Raw genomic sequence first — 17,018 nt, 5'->3', positions numbered from 1 at the left:
ATTCTATGGAGGAAAACTACTTTGGTAATTTTTTTGTTGTTTACAAGTAGTAGAAATGAAAGGATAGATTATTGCTAAAATAAAAATAACATTGCATTATTTTTGTTGTGCAAATTTATTTTAGACAAAAGTTGTTACTGTCTGGATGGTAATGTGTATTACTCTTCTGTTATGGGGCTGTAGCAGAAATTGGGAGGTCCCAGAAAATCTTGGTTATAAAATGCTGTATGCATTCATGCAGGGGATTAGGATTGTCCACATCCTGCCTGAATATAGGACAAAATTTGTTGTAGGGCTGCTGTCCTCCATTTGAACAGCTACTCCAAAAAAAGATTATATCTGGTCTTCTTCCTCATAATTGCTATGGGCTCAGATCTTAAATGCTTCTTTTCTTCCTTTAAAATGTAATTTGATATTGTGAAAATAACCTCAGAAGTAGTACCCAAAATACATGCTGAAGCAAGGAAAGAGAGGGAAAAAAGTGATTAAATGGACAGCTTTGGCCAAAAAACCAGATGTGGCATCAATAATTTTCTATAAACTACAGAAGAAAATTAAAAAAAAATTGTAATTCCTGTAATTTCTGTGCACAAGTATGGGTCTCCTCTCTAGCCTGTAATTAATGTCTTTCATTCTAACCTGACATAAATTTTTTTCTTGCCTGACCCTAGTAAAAAAGGCTATTTATGATTGAAACACAAAATAACTATTCAGCATTTGAAGTACATACATTACAGCGGTGCTTACAGACCAAATCCAGTGCAAATGAGGTCAAGTACAACTCATTTCATCCAGTTGTGTCTCCTTGGCTGCAACGAAAGCATTTTAAAAATTACTTTGTCTTGCACAGTTTTAATTTCATTCTATGTCTGAAATGAAATAGTAGAATACTTATATTAACTCTTCTGAGGACATTAAGAGTGTATAAAGTTATATCAGAAGTTGCATGGACTTCATATAATGAATTCTGTTGCAGTTCTTGCCTTTAAATGTGAATAGGATATTAATTATTTCAGGTAGCTCCAGCAGCATAATTGTATTTGTTGTGCTTGTTGTTTACTGTATACAGCTCTTCAATGTTTTTAAAGCATTTATATAGTCAATATGATTTATCTGGTGGTCATATTTTAAAATAATTTTGTTTCCTTTATAATGACAAGTACTGACATTTGTCTTTTTCTTGGGTCAACATGCTGATAATAGTGCAGTAATAGATCTATTGTGAAGTTCTAACATCTCTATTTTTTTCCTAACTTGTTATGCCTGAAACCAACAAATTGAAAAGAAAAAACCCCATCCAAGTAGGATAACATACAACTTTATTTAAATTATTCAAAATAATTCTTTGGAAATCTTCACCCCAGGCATTTTGCATTTAAGCAGACAACTAGGAGAAAAAGGAAAAGAAAAAAAAAAAAGAGAAGTGTCTACATAAGGCTCTCCTGTTCTTAATTTTGGTTGAAACCATGCATATCCCTTTGAAGTATTGGCTGTAGTAATACACACCTTATTCCTCTCTGTGCCAGCCATATGAACCTATTTACATTGTAAGATTCAGCCAGAGGCCAGGAAAGAGATATGTACAGTAATTCCAAACACAGTCTATAAGGAAGTGCCTCAAAGATTTTCATAAAAGTCAGTGACACCTATCAAATGGCATTAAAAACATGTAAGCAGGCATGGCCATGATTACCTCAAACTGACATGATAGTACCTGTCTCAAAGAAATTGCACTTTATTGAATTGTCTTTAAACATTTATATAAAGTAACAAAGCCAGCAAAGTAGTTTAAACTTCCACCAAAACAGATGTCTAAGAGTGACTGTGCTTTGAAATATAAATGAAGTCAAGGGTCTTCTGTTGCTTTTGAGTAAGACAAGCTGACTGAAAAGCAAAACAATTTAAATGAAAAACATTGTTTTTCTGTTGTGGTAGTTTTAGCCATAACTATCTGTCTGTCTGTCTGTCTGCCTATGTAATAAAAGTAATCTGTGCTCTTAAAGGTAAAGAAACAAGATCAAAAATGCACTCCAAAGACAGCCTTCAGTACTTTGGAATTACAGAAGTTATTATTTTCCATCTCTGGATCCCTCTGCAGTACCAGGAACCACATACCCTTATAAGGAATTACATAGATTTCAGCAAAACTCACTGGGCACCATCAACACACATTCTAGGTATGATGCTAAATATTTTGGAGATTACTTCAGCGACCTAACTAGGAAGGATGACAGTCTGGTGTATGTCATGAATCTACAGTAAATTGTAAATCTGACACAAATTATCATAATAGAAAGGGTACTGAGATAAAGCCGTATACTTACAGTGGTAACAGCTTTGGATCACCACAGAACATATGTGTGTGCTTGACTTTAAGTACTAAAACCATCTACATTCTTCAGGGGAAATATGCGCTTGAGGGACTTTTTGCTTATATCATCAAAGCTTTGGAAAAACTGTGTTTTTCAGAATTTTCCAGGACGGAATTTTCTGGGACCGAATATTCTGGTAGGACTTTTTTTTTCTTTTCCACATTATACAATATTGACAGCATTTGTTGCTCTGTCATTGTCAACAACTCATTGGGCGTAGATCCCTGGATACTCACACTGTAGCACTTTTCTGTTGTGATCTCAGTCTGTGTATGAGCATGTGTTGAACACATTAAAATGAATCATCAAAAGGCACCAGGTGCATGGAGTGAACAGAGACATATAAAAAAGCACGAAAGTCATAAGTAAGTGTTATCATGCCTTATTTTCCATGAAACAAACAAGGGAATGCTGCACCATTCCATATTTATTATGGTGAAGGGTTTATTCAGCTTCTATAGTAATCCAGACCATCCATAGGCCAAAGAGTTCCATGTACTTAGGTGGGGGAGATCATGGAATTAACTTCAAAAGTGCTAAATATCCATCAAATAGTTTTGCTGTGGGCTATGTCCACATACACTTTGTAACACTTTCCCAAATACCAGAATTATTTAATAGTGTTTCTGCTTTGACTATAATGCCTCCAATTGAGATGGCAATTTTTGCTCTGAAGCTTGATCTCAGGAGTTTAGTGATATTTGGTTTTTCCCAGGTTGATGCCACTACCCAAATTCTGGCATTCCTGAACATTTATATGGAAATAAATTTGCTAGACTTCAAATTCCAACCAGAGCATTTTTTGCTTTTGCTCTGTGTACATTGCTGTATCACAGAGAGGTATACAGGGCTCTTAGGTCCTTTTCTGGGTCTCCATCCTTGTGTGTTCAGCCTCACCCTTGGATTTATTCTGGGAAGTGACTGTGGTGAGAGGATGCTTTGTGGATTCTCTACAGTCCAGCCAAACCTCCATCCTTTCACAGGGGGAGATGACCTCCCTCTGATACCTCACCTTGTCTAATACCCATGTTCCATGTAGAAGCCAACAAAATTCAGCACCTAAGATCATGGGCGAAAACTTTTACACTAGGCTCTGTGCTAACTTTGTGCTAGGTGACTGGGACATAAGTTCCACTCTTTATGCCAGAAGCTCTGGAACTGGTATTCAAGTAGTTTCTTAATAATTTTCTTGTTTACTACTTCTAGCATTACTAAGAGGTCTCAAATGCCTAATCAAAGTAAAAATTAGAAGTGCAAGATTAGTTGCTTTCTGAGTAAATAGTAAAGCACCTGGAAATGAACAGCAGATTGACATTTCATTTGCATTATGCTGATATACAAATCTACTTAAAGCAACCAAAGAAAATGTTCTAGCATTACTGCTGGAACATTAGGTCATATCCTATTCACTTTTTTGAAGGCATAGTGTAATTCTCCATATCTTTACAATGAGCAGTTCTGAAAATTCTGTTGGAAAAAGTACCGTTCCTTAGTGTTATTACCATAAATTATTCCTATTGCCATCGTTACGGTTCATGCAAGATGTTATCATTGACAGCCGATACCATGGCCCTAGCATCCAAGCTCAGAGTATCAATTACAGATTATAGAAGTGGCCAATACACTTCTGGAAATTCCCTCAAAGTGCCCCCTTTACACATACACGCGTGCCACAGAGGAACTATATTGGTGGTCTTCTGCCTGTAATGAGCTGGATTAAGTACCACCCTTGCTGGAGACATGGGCAGCAAATACCAGCTGGACAATTGACATGTTAGCCACTCCTAGCAAGAGCTTTTCTGGAGAGTCTTGTCTACATCAATGCTTCCTTTCTTTCCAGCTTTATGCTGACAGGTTATGCTGTTACTGAAATGCTGTCAGTGTAGTGGATTTGCTAGGAAATGCTTAAAAAAGTTAACCAGTCATGCTCTCACAAAGTCATACCTGGAATCCCAGAAGATGGAAATCTTGCCTTTCTGCCGGCAGGCAAGCTAAAATCCTAGCCCTGGGGCGGGAAGGGCAGCGACTGTCATCCTAGTGTTGTGCTAGCACAGCCAGCTTCTTGTCAGCCTCCTTGCCAGCCTGTCAAGCTTTGTGTGCCTCATGCAATGGAGGGATTTGGCAGCCCTGTCTCGTCTATCCACTCCTCCAGTGCCACATTGAGAGGATAACAAATAGCCTTAGGAATGAGGCACTAGCTGAAAATACAAGGTTTCAGTTTACCACTGCAAAGGGCTGACAACAATCCTGTGTGCATCACTAACCATATTTTTGACACTTCAATTTTTTTATGTCCCTGCTAGCAGAAATCTATTGTTCTGACCCTACTCCTTTGCTATGGGTTGCACAAGATCATCCCACCCACTGTGGGGAGCAGGTCCCAAGTGTGACATATCTAGTCCTTAGTCCCATTGCTTCTCAGAAGGAGTCAGCCAAATTCTGAGCTCTGCTTGCTCCATGCACATTAACAGACAGCGTCTGAATGGAAACATCCGGATAGAGATGTGACTGTGTCACAAACAGCCCTACAAACTAGCAGTATATTCTGGGTCCACGACCTGAAAGTGGGAGGATGCCAAGGAAAAAAGCCTTCTTTTGCTGTCCTCTGTAGGGCTGTATTGTATTCTGTGTGATGCATCTTCATATCTGGGATTTGAGGGGACAACGTTTGTAATCTGAAGGAAGAAGAATAATAATAGACTGCAATTGTAATGGACCACTGTCGCACAGTAGTCTTTCCCCAGATCTGAAACAATTTTCTTAAAGCTTAAGCAAGACAGCAATCACAAAAATTAGCTCATTAAAAAATGGCTTCAAAATCAGACAGAGAACTGCACAAATCTGTGGCTGCTAGACACTATCTCTGCATGATCCCATCAGCTGGTAGACAAGGCTGAAGCAAGCTTGCTACAGCCCAATATTGAGCACAAAAAGAAACTGTCTTGTTGCACTTTGGAAAGAGAGAATGTACAAAAGTGTTGTTTGACATATTTCTTTTAAACTTCTTTTAGGTTTTAGTGGAAATTTATAGAATTCCTTGCATGTCGGTGGCAGAAATATATGAGTGGTGTATTCAGTCATACACCTCTCATTACATTTGTATTTCTATTTCTATTCCTATCACTTCATTGTTTCTCAAAGTATTAGAATTTTTTTCATTTGTGTAATTAGAAAATATGGTATTTATTACTAAGAGGTAGAGACTAGAGACAGGAGGTGGGGAGCTTTCATCCAGGGAGACAAGTGCTCTGTATGAGTATTACTTAATGTGGAGCCATGACTCACACACAATGTCATTTTAACAACTTTCTGTGTTTAATTTCCTTTTCTTTAACCAGTAGCCTAACAGAACAGCATTCCAACTGTGGTGTATGGACCACCAGTGGTTTGTAGGGCTCTCCCAGGTGGTCTTGGAAGTTCAATGTTTTGGGAACTACAATACACCCAACAGATCTCAGGGAAAAGAACCAAGTGGTCCAAAGGTGATTTCTTTCTTGCTGTGTGAATGGTCTCCAGAGGGAAAAATAAGCTGGAGAGACCTCTTTATTTCTGAGGGAGAATTGCTAACATTTGAATTTTGGACACTGTTTTACATTCTTAGTGTCTATAGCAGTCAGAAAGTTTTAGACCTCTGCAAGTGGAGACAAAACAGAGATGCAGATGATGCAGAACAACATGGCCAATTGCTGCAGAGAGTCCTGAAAGCCAGGGAAGTTTAATGCACCTGACATTTCAGGGAGATTTTGAACAGTTGAGTCTCATTACTTAGGCACAATTTAATTTGGCTTGTATTTCCCAGGTCCTGCTAGGTCCCAACATCCTCAAGGGAGAACTGCCCTGGGTTTCCTATCCCCCGATCCTAAAGAGGTTTTGTTTGGCAGTTGACAGGTAGGAGGTGATGGAGCAGATGGTTATGCCATTTCCAAAGCCACATGGTGTGTCTCTCCCAGAGGGATTGCATGGTAGCCTGTATCAGTGATGAACATGCTGCCCTGGTGCCTATGTGGGACTCAGCAGTCATAAGTGCTGACTCTGTGAAATGGAGGGGACACTTGGCACTCTGCTCACGACCTTCATGGACCTGAGGGGTGACTTGAACTTGAGTTGCAATTTGGATCCATCCCACAGTGACACAGACATGGCAGTGTCATTTTGGTGTGAACGCCAAAGAATAGGATGCCGCCTACTTAAATGCCACTCATGATTCCTGCACATTGAACCTCTGCATGGAGACCCTCTCTAGCACTCACTGACCTAGACTAACCCTGCCTCAGCTTTTGAGATCCAGTGAGCTCATTGCCTGAGGGGGGAGGCTGCAGGCCAGATGGGAGAAATGTAATACTGCATAGTGTGTGTGCTTCAGTGCTCAAAAATGCAACAGTTTCCAGAGGGGAGAGAGAATGGGGGAAAACTGAAAAACTCTTTGCATGTCCCAAATTAGACCTTGCACTGGAAGAGAGGACAATATAACTAGTGTACAGGGAAAGAACACTACCAGTAAGTATCATTTAGCCTATTTCTAGCAATGAAGTATGTCCTGGGAAATTTCCATTGCATTATAATGGGCTTAATTAGAATGGTTATAATCAAAGAAGTGCACTTGGCAGAGGAGTGGGAAAGGAGAATGCTACCATTGTAAGGTTAATTGTGTTGCCTGTCTTTTGCTCATTTTATCAAATGGTACCTGCTCAGGTGCTAGGCTTCAATTTTCCTCAGGTACAATTGCAGTGGTTTCCCAGGCTCATAATCAATTTGGGGATGCTCAGTTTTAAGCATTAGTCCTAAATGGCCAACAAGTCCAAGTAGACCTGGGGCATGCAGGTGTTATATAGAATAATTTGAAAAGTAATATTAAATACAGAAGTACATTCTGGTTAAATTATTAGGTTGTGGAAGCCTGTTATGTACAATCTAAATATTTTTGCTGTCCATAAATGCTAGATTGACCTCCATTAGTTTGGACCTTAATGACTTCAGTGGGATTAAATTTTAACGTCATGTAGCAATTTCAAGTCTTGCAGTACTCCTGGGAGTCTCATAACTGCTCAAAATTGCTAGATTAGATTCTGGGATTCTGGTGTGATCCTATCTAGCATCCTTACTCTTGGTTTTTCTCTTGCTTTAGAGATATTTGGGGAATGCTGGAGATCAGAGGGACTACCAAATGGGAGCCTCAGAGGATACCATAAAAGAGTTTAGTCTTTTTGAGAAGAAACCTTCCCTTTCATACAACTGTTATATAATGCTATTTTGTCCTTCTATGTTATGTGAAGTTTAACAGGAGAATTAAGGCTTTTTTTGACTCTTAGTCAAGTCTTCACTCTGAAAATGTTTTTAGAGCCCTAGATTCTATCTATATTACTGGCATGTCTTACCTGGAAAAATGTACTGAAGTATTAACTCTACTTTCACAAAACATTTTTTTTTTGTTACATCCATGAAATTAGTTAGAAATTCTTCAGAATAATTTTCTTTTTCAAAGTGACTAAAGAATTGTACTCGGCAGGGTATGAAAAGACCCCAAGGGCAAGAACTAAGGGCCAACATTAGAAAAAATAAAAACAATAACATATCAAAACAATCAGCTCTCAAAAAACCTCCCTAAAAATTAAATTTTGATATTTCTTGTAACTTGGCACAGAGAAGTTCCAAAACTTGCAATAATTTTAGAGCAAAATTGGGCTAAAAAAAGACAGAACACAATATACCCCAGAGAATCAGGAAGTTCCACTTTCCTTTCCATACAATGTTTACTATACTTGCACTCATACCAATGCCATGGATGCCTTCAGAATTTCAACTGTTAGCAGTAAACCATTTAAATGGCAGAGTGCCATTTAAATACAGAAATTCCTTTAAAAAAGGTGTAACACAACATGAAAGCAAATTCATGCTTCTCTACAGTCAGGAGATTAGAAGATAACTAGCCAAGGAAATGTAGATATATATCACATTTGGCTTCTAGGCTGAGAACTAATATTTTTTTTACCAGATTTTAAACAATTTTATTGTAGTTACTAAAACAATACACCACTAAGCCACCAAAATGATATTTTTGGAATGAAATGAACATTCAGTAGAATTTGATACTTCCAAAGTACTGTTTGTAATCACTTGAGAGAGAAAATTTTGCCTTTTTTTTCTTTTTTTTTTTTTTTTTTTTCTTTTTTAATCTTCCTGTGAAGTGAAAGGAATGTGCAAACCAGTACAGGCTAGTAAAGCATATGACACAAAGCTTGGCTGTACTGAAGTCATAATTGGATGAGACTATGATCCACCCACAGAAACAATACAAATCCTTTAACAAGAGACTTAAGAACTGTTAACTAAAGCCAACATAGCAACAAGCTTCCCCTGAAAACACACCTTATCTCAGGAAGTGAAAACTATTCACTGCCTAAATTTCAATTAACTTTGTTACACTTTTCAGAACCACAGCAGTTCAAGCTTGAGTCACATTATGATGACTGATAATTGCTTTTACAGGTCTGATTTGGTGGAACAGTGGAAAATGTCTTGCCAAACTGTATAACATGGGTGAAAAACATTAAATAGATAGCTAACATGTCTCATATCTTCCTCTACTCTTCTCTCTTTTTCTTCCCTATATTTTGTAACCTCCAATAGAGGCTTATTGTGTGTGCATCTGTGTGTGTCTTTGTGTCTGTGTCAGTAAAAGCCCAAACATTAGATCACAAGTTCTTGTTTATATAAGCTTCAATTTACCCTTCAGGCAGAAATTTAGAGATTTCCAAACACACAGATGCTTGCCACTATCCAAATTCAATTTGAAATGCTCTGCACAACATCTCCTTTAACTTAACTAACCTTGTATTGTTAAAACACTTCATAATGGGTTTTGATTGCCAAATATCATTACTAACTTTGCCATTGTTAACAAAGTTAATTGAAACACAAATAAATACAATTCCATAAAATGTTAAATCATCTGAAAAAAAATTGTATTCATTTTATTAGACACACAAATATGATTTTATAAATAATTAGTGTGCTAAGTTATTATGCAAAAAAACTATTAAAAAAAAAAAAAAAAAAAAAGAAAATGTTTCTACCTGGTATTACCTAGACCCTAGGAAAGATCCTAGAGGACTTGAAGGAATAGGCCATTATCTGTCAAGAGTCTCAGGAATACAACTCATTCATATAAAGCAAAACCTAAGAAAGGGAGGCTGAAACAAGAAACAAAACAAGGTTTTTAGAGAATAGGCTAAGAATGCTCCCCTCAGGGGAAGATTTGGAAGTCTCTGAAAGAGAGAGGGAGAAGGGCCAAACCTAGTATGCTGTCATAAAGTTTTCAGACCACGGTATACTGCAGTTTCTTTTGCTGTGCACACTGTGGAGAAGCAGTTCTGCACTCTAGAAATTATGGAAATAGGAGAGATTGAGGAAGAGAGAATCAGTGTCACTAACCTCCAAAAAAGCTCATGCTGCAAATAACACAAAGAAGTCTTCAAGTTCTCACTCTTTATGGATTAATTTCAAGAGAATACACAAAATAATACACAAAGAAAATGTAACTTATTTACAGGCATGATTAATCTCCACTTTTCCCACATTGCTGGAAAGTAATGCTTCTTTTAACTGCAGAGGTTTTTTTTTTTCCAGATACAACATGATTTTGAAAGTGGATCCTTATAACTCTCCTAAATACCATGAAAATCCAAGTCTGTAGCAATGTCACTGTCTGCTAGATTCATCCTGTGTTGAATCAGGAAGTGGTATTCTGCTTGAAAATTCTTCTTCAGGAGGTTCTCCTGCTCCTGTTTCTCCCTAGTCATCCTGTGTCTCCCAGAAAAGGAATGAGGGATCAAAGTCTGCAATTTCCATCCTATGAAACAGACACAGATGAGCTCTTAATGACAATTAACTGTCTAAAATTACAACAGTTTTACTGTTTGCAATTGTTCTCTAATGAGTGAGTTGCTGCAGAGTAAATCTGTGGCAGAAGTTAGAGTGGCCTGCAACTCTGAAGTGTCTCCTCCCAGAGATGATGTGAAAGGCAGTGAAAGGCAGACAGGATGCACTGGATATAGTGCAAGGTACAGTAGGTGATAATCTGTGCATAGGATGATATCTCAAACAGCTGAAATGCTGAAAGTTTCCTTCCTAATTTAGTCAATAGTAACTTGCTAGTCTACCTATATGCATTTGATGTGCGTTGAATATATATTGTTCATGCCCACAGGATATCCAAATACTGTCCTTTTCTGGCACAGCATAAATTTATTGCAGAAATTTTTGGATAGTTTGAAAAATGTAAGCACAGCATGTTCTCCAAGATTCATAGCAGCATATATCTGTGTATCTTGTTCAAAGTTGTGCCTGAAAAATGCTAATATTCATGTATAAGTAACGGCACGTAAAAGGGTTTTTGTTTTAGGCATATTTTACCCCTGGATTTATATGGGCATGAGGTAACACCTACTTTTTTTTTCCTTCAAAGAGCTAATCCACATGCATAATTGAAACAAGTCCTTATTTTGCTCACTATAAATATGTACCATATGAATCTCTTTTAAATGTTGTATTTTGTAGCATGGTGGGATTTGCTAGTACCTGTAAGTTATGTCAACCTTCATCCAAAGGGAAATAAAAATTAAGAACATTGCATTGTGTGATATTATGTATCCTAGACGTAGTCACAGCAAGTCTATAAGTACAGTAAACAGCTACATTATCACCCTATTGATTTACTTTGTGTAATATGATGGTTTGATTGCTGTAAACAGGAATCATGCCACTAAAACAACAAACAAAATTGATTGTACTGAAGCACACACATTGTAGTTTCCACTGACTTTTAGGCTTGCTCTGGTATTCACTCACAGGTCACAGGGTTATGATTAGCTGTTCTTCATAGTCTAAGAAAACACTAAAGATGTGAAAATGCTGTGAATCCACAGCATTGCACACTTAAGAATTAACTTAAGTATTGGGCTATTCACAATTTGAAGGCTGTGAGTTTAGAGAGCTAATCACATGACAGTGCCTGACTTTAGCTAAATAAACACTGGAACTTCCTTCAAAAGCCTTTTTACAATACAAGTTAACCTTTTTAAAAACAGAGGTGTACTGCAGAAGGTGCTATTACTTTGGGTGCAATCTTATGTCTTTAAAAAATGCTATTACATTATACCAGATATGGACCCCCTACTCACTAGGTCCTAGTGACCCAATAAAAAGCCTTTCACCTGTGTTCACCAGCAGAAAACCCTGTGTGTAGCCCTAGAGATATAAAACAAACTAGAGAAAAAGCATAACACAGCTTCAAAGCTTTCTGAGATGTTTATCCTCTCATTTGTACATCTGCTTAAAGTCTCTGTTTTCACTTAATATATTAAAAAATACAACAAAAAAAAATAGAAATGCAGCTTGTGAACCAATTACTAACAAGTAAAAGTATAACAGATGCAAACAAAGAAGTGCAGTATTTTTCACCATATGTTTCAAATCAATCTTACTCCTTCATCAGTTGGAAACAAAGCATAATGTTGTGGTTCTAACAGTAACTAACCTTGATCTATCAAACCATAGAAAAACTAGCAGTACTTTGACAAGCCACTTGTCCTATTTATTGTAAATATTTAATAGGATTAACTAAGATTCACTATTAATTTAGAATTATATTATCTAATTATGCCGATTTCAACTCCTTTTCTAATTGCCCGCTTGCGTTCAAATTCCTTTATTGCTCATTTACTAGTTTCTACTCTATTCAGTTGGCATTTTATTTAACAACCTCAAGTCTGGAATTTCAGGTACAGAGGTCTGGAGGCGAATGGCATGGTGATGGAGAGGAGGACCTGGGGAAAGGACTGTGCAGGACTGCAGCTGCTTCCCCCTCACACACCACAGATGGTGCAGAGCACTGGGGAGCACCAGTGCTATGGCTACAGTCCCTGATGTCCTCCTGAGAAATCCACCCACACATAGAGGCACCTGCACAACATGGTGTTTTTACTGTCTTTAAAACAAGCCATTCATCTTGAGGTTAATGGTAAAAGAGCTCCACACATTCCAGTTGCAACAAGACTACCTACAGACTTTGACATGTGTTTTAAAACTAGAGGCTCTTTCCTGAATTCTCTTTTCTTTTTTCTTTTTTTTTTTTCTTTTTCCGTTTAAGCTTTTATTTGACTTTTGTACTCTAGAGCCCAAAATGCACTCCATATCTTTGAATCTGTCAGCATGCAAGGGGCCTGAGAAGACAGTAAGGCACTGAAAAGAACCCCACAGTTTCAAGCTTCAGGTGGGAGGCATGACTGAATAATCTCAAGAGATCCCTTCCCACTGCTGTTTCTGTCATTCTCACTTGCAACTTCCCTGTAAATGTGCAGAGATATCTTAGTAAGGACTACAGATGCATTTTGTCACCTGTCTCCAATGTGTGCTGCAGTGGCTAATATTGTGCAAAGGTGCTTTCAGCGTGGTTGTCAGGGTCCATTTTACCACCTGTAAGCAATCAGCCGCAGTGCCAGGATATTACATGCTGTGCTCACAAACAACTCGCAGGCTTGTTAAGTACAGTTCCCTGTGCACGCGGTGCTTTAAGCAATGCTAGCAGGGTAATCTCCACAATGTCACAGCTTTTACAGGCACAATGGTACCAGATCAGTCTCTCTGCTCTCTCCCAGTTTGCAGCACTGAGCTCTAGTGAGGCTGGTGCTTGGGAGGGTAAATTTAATCTCTCTTGCTTTGAGGATGTATAAACTGTAGAATCTGAGTACTGTAGGTCTGCCAGATTCTCAGTTCTCTGAACCACCTTTTCTTGTGTTTGCCAAACTTTAAGGATCCCTAGCTTATATTCATGAACTCAGTGAACTTTGCACCTAAATGTAAGGTGAGAAAGAAGTGACTTTTAATGTAAATGCTATATTCAGATCTAAACATGGCTTTAGGCCAGGTTCAAAAGAGGACTTAAGCACTTTATATGGGATCTAGAAACTAGAAGTCTAAAACATTATACTGAAAATGCCTGCCTATCCCTGAAGACACCTGGGTTTAATAGGGTGTTGATCCTTTTCAGCTTAAACTTTCCTCCAGAGCCCCTCAATCTGTGTGTCTAAATTTATCCACTTGGCATAGTCAACCAAATTTAGTTCCCTTTTGTTTATATGATTCAGAGTTATACGTCCTCCCTTTGAGAGAAATGTCCTGCCACCAGACTAAACCAATTAGGGTAAACGTACAATCCACTGACAAGACTCCAAAGTTTATGGAGTGAAACACAGTTCACTAATTTAAGTGGGTATGTAGCTTAACTTGGTAGGAATTCTGAGTTCTGGTTTTTGCTCCCAAGACAGTATCTCTATTTTATAGGTGATACATTAAAATACAGGAATGACCATAGAAACTAGCACCCAAACTGTGTCTCAGCCCTAAGCCTAACCACTAGACCAGGGACTCATGCTCTGCCTCTGTCACTCAGTCTTTCATATTTTGTGCATAACAGCCCCATTTTCCCAAAAGGGTGAGAAGAGTCCTGTTCTACTTCCCAAAAAAGCCTATGAGGAATAGGCCACCTCTTGGTGATCTCCATCTTCTGAAAAGCAGGAAAAGGGGGATTAAAATATTCCAAGATGAGGAAAGAATTTAGTCTGTTTCCTCTTGAACATTCTCCCTACTTTTGAAAGAGGTGGAACAAGTTCTAACAATGTTTTTAAAGAAACAAATTAGCTCTGCCTAGCTCTTTAGAAATATATACCTTCCAGAAAGAGTCTTAGCTGTACATATAATGTGTGTAAAAGCAATTTTTTGCAGCCTGTAGTAAAGGCTAAGATCTAAGACACAAAATATCCTTAGAGTTTATTTTTTGTATAGTTACTGGCAGCTGTATGCTCACTGACATAAGGTAGCTCCCAGCTTAGCTTGCTGTTAGGTTTTAAAATGTGGGCATTCTAATGTGCATAACTATGCATGCACCATTTATAGACAAGTAATTTTGTGTTCTAGTTTTCATGTGGCGGTACCAGACATCTGAATGGGTTTGAAGACTAGACTGGGTATGTAAAATGACTTAAGTCTATAGGATGGGAGTAGTAAAATTTCATGTGTTTTCAGCCTTTCCTGTCCCTCCCCTGCTATGTAGCAATGAGAGGGATATATAGGCAAGGCCATGGCACCAGAGTAAGTCCCTTGGTCTCTGCCGCATTACTTTAGCCTTCATTTTCATGTTCATCTTCTCCCTTCCTCCCAGGTAGGGCAGCTGAGATCATGTTATCTAAGGAAAACCCCCTTTCTCTTCTCCTCATTTACCCTTCTCACTGATTAAAGTACAATGCTGCCACAATGATGTCACCCAGACGAGGTCTGTCCCTGCCTCACTGGGTGCTTGCATTGGCTGGTGCAGAGCCAGAGTCTTTGTTATATTAAAGATTCACAGACACATGGGTTTGTTGTGCCTGCCCTTGCAGACAGCTGCAGCACTCATGGCTTGGTTCTTGTGGCCAAGACTCACTAGAAAAGCCCTTTGCTCCTGTTCAGCTGAGTAGTGAAGGGGCAGAGAGGCACAGATAGGGGGACTCAATGTCCTGAACTGAAACAAAACTGGTAAATACATGCATGTGGAGAGACTGGATTACAACCTTCTTTTCTGTTTGGTGTCAAGCCAGTATCAGCTAACCAAAGGTCCAGCAAGAGTGTCATAACTATCTAATTAGTGATTATGAAATGGGGTAACAGAGCATTTCTGACTCTACCTGTTGGCATACTCTCTGAACTGAGGGCCAACATAATATTTTACATTAAACAAATCCAGTAGCAGTAGTGTCTATCTCTGGGTTTCTTTTCTTATAAAAACATAAAGAACAGGACATTACAATAATCCCACCTGTGACTGTTCATTACTACTTGCTTAAGTTAAAAATGGGGCACATATTCATCGCTTTTGCTCCTGCTAAATGCATGGACATTTTCTCCAAGGAGAGAATGCTGGAGCATAACCCCATATACTTACATCCATGCTGCTCTTATCCAGTGGACTTATTACTTCAAATTCTCTTGTGATTCAGCAAGATGTAACCAAGTCTCCAATACTTAGTTTCCTTCATGACTTTGGTTTTCCTGAAATAAAAATCCCAAACGTAATAACATGACTGGAGTTATTGTCTCTTACACTAATTTTGACAGACAGTGTTATGGACAGCTGTCATGGTTTAACCCCGTGACAGCTAAGGCCCATGCAGCCACTCACTCCCCCATGGTGGACTAAAAGTAGGTTTTGATACAGACGGTTTAATAAGTAAAGAAAAAGCCACACATAGAAGCAAAGAAAAACAAGGAACTCATTCACCACTTCCCTTGGGCAGCCAGGTGTTCAGTCATCTACAGGAAAGCAGAGCTCCATCATGTGTAACAGTGGCTTGGGAAGAAAAATGCCATTAACCACAAACATCCCCCCCATTCCTCTTTCTTCCCCCAGCTTTACGTGCTGAGCTTGATGCCATATGGGATGGAATGTCACTATTGTCAGCTGTGAGGGCGGCTGTCCTGGCTGTGTTCCCTCACAACTCCTTGTGCCCTCACAGCCTCCTCCCTGCTGGGGTTCAGTGAAAAGCATGGGAGATGCCTCGACACTATATGAGTGTTGTTCAGTGATAACTAAAACATCCCTGTGTTATCAATATTTTTTCCAGCAGTAATTCAGAACACATCCCCATATCAGTTGCTGTGAAGAAAAAACTAACTCTATCCCAGCTAAAACCAGCACAACAGTTCACAGGGTAGTGTCACTATCTTTGAATGTTTGGTATGGCTCGATTCTCTCACTGATTATTAATTATAGGCTGTGACACTGCTTTTATCAGAGATCTCCACAGTCAAAAGAAGGACAGTGACAGGTCAAAAAGGTTCACATTTTTTACACATGAAATGATCTTACACACATAGAAGTTGTCCATCTTCAAACCACTTCACTTGAATTTCTCTCTGATTTGATATTCCCATGTTTAGCACAGTTCCTGTGGTACAAAAAAGAGCATATGTCCTACAGTGTATTCAGAGGAAAAGTATCCCAGCCAAGTGACCTGCACCCCACCTCTGAGTGGCCAAATCCTGCACAGAACTCTGGGACTTGAACCTGGCTAGATGCCAGACATCCACAAAAGCATTTCTATCTGACTTCTCCACAGCTAGACAGGGGAGAGAGAAGGATTCATGGGTTGAGATAAGGTCCAGGAGAAATCACTCCCCAAATACCAACTTGAATCATAGATATTAATTGAATTTATTATCAACAAAATCAGAGCAGGATAATGACAAGTAAAATAAGACCTTAAAAACACCTTCCCCCCACCACCTCTCCACCTTCCCAGCTTTACCTCATCCCCCACAGCAGCACAGGGAGACAGGGAATGGGGATTACAGTCAGTTCATCACACACTGTTCCTGCCACTGCTCAGGGAGAGGAGTTGCTCTCCCTGCTCCAGCACAGGGTCTTTCATGCAGGAGAAAATTCTCTATGAACTTCTCCAATATGAGTCTATCCCATGGGCAACAGTTCTGCACAAACTTCTCCAAGGTAGGACACTTTTCCATGGGTAGAGTTCTTCAGGCACACTGTGCTCCAGTGTGGGTCCCTCCAGGAAACCTGCTCCAGGCATGGGCTCCTCTTTGCACAAGTCTGCA

General features: G+C 39.0%; 1 long non-coding RNA gene across 1 annotated transcript; it reads right to left on the bottom strand.

The window, feature by feature from the left end:
• Nucleotides 1-3,745: 3,745 nt before the first annotated feature.
• Nucleotides 3,746-16,802, bottom strand: LOC146763837 (uncharacterized). Its single transcript, XR_014951240.1, has 3 exons — nucleotides 16,273-16,802; nucleotides 15,349-15,455; nucleotides 3,746-10,221 (listed from the first exon to the last, which is right to left on the bottom strand). It is a non-coding gene; the product is annotated as an uncharacterized LOC146763837 (long non-coding RNA).
• Between the last annotated feature and the right edge of the window lie 216 nt (nucleotides 16,803-17,018).

Source organism: Lonchura striata, chromosome Z (assembly GCF_050655825.1).
Source record: "Lonchura striata isolate lonStrDom1 chromosome Z, ASM5065582v1, whole genome shotgun sequence".
In the NCBI taxonomy this organism is placed as follows: domain Eukaryota; kingdom Metazoa; phylum Chordata; class Aves; order Passeriformes; family Estrildidae; genus Lonchura; species Lonchura striata.
The sequence above is the reverse complement of the archived record's forward strand: the minus strand, read 5'-3'. Positions and strand labels throughout refer to the sequence as shown.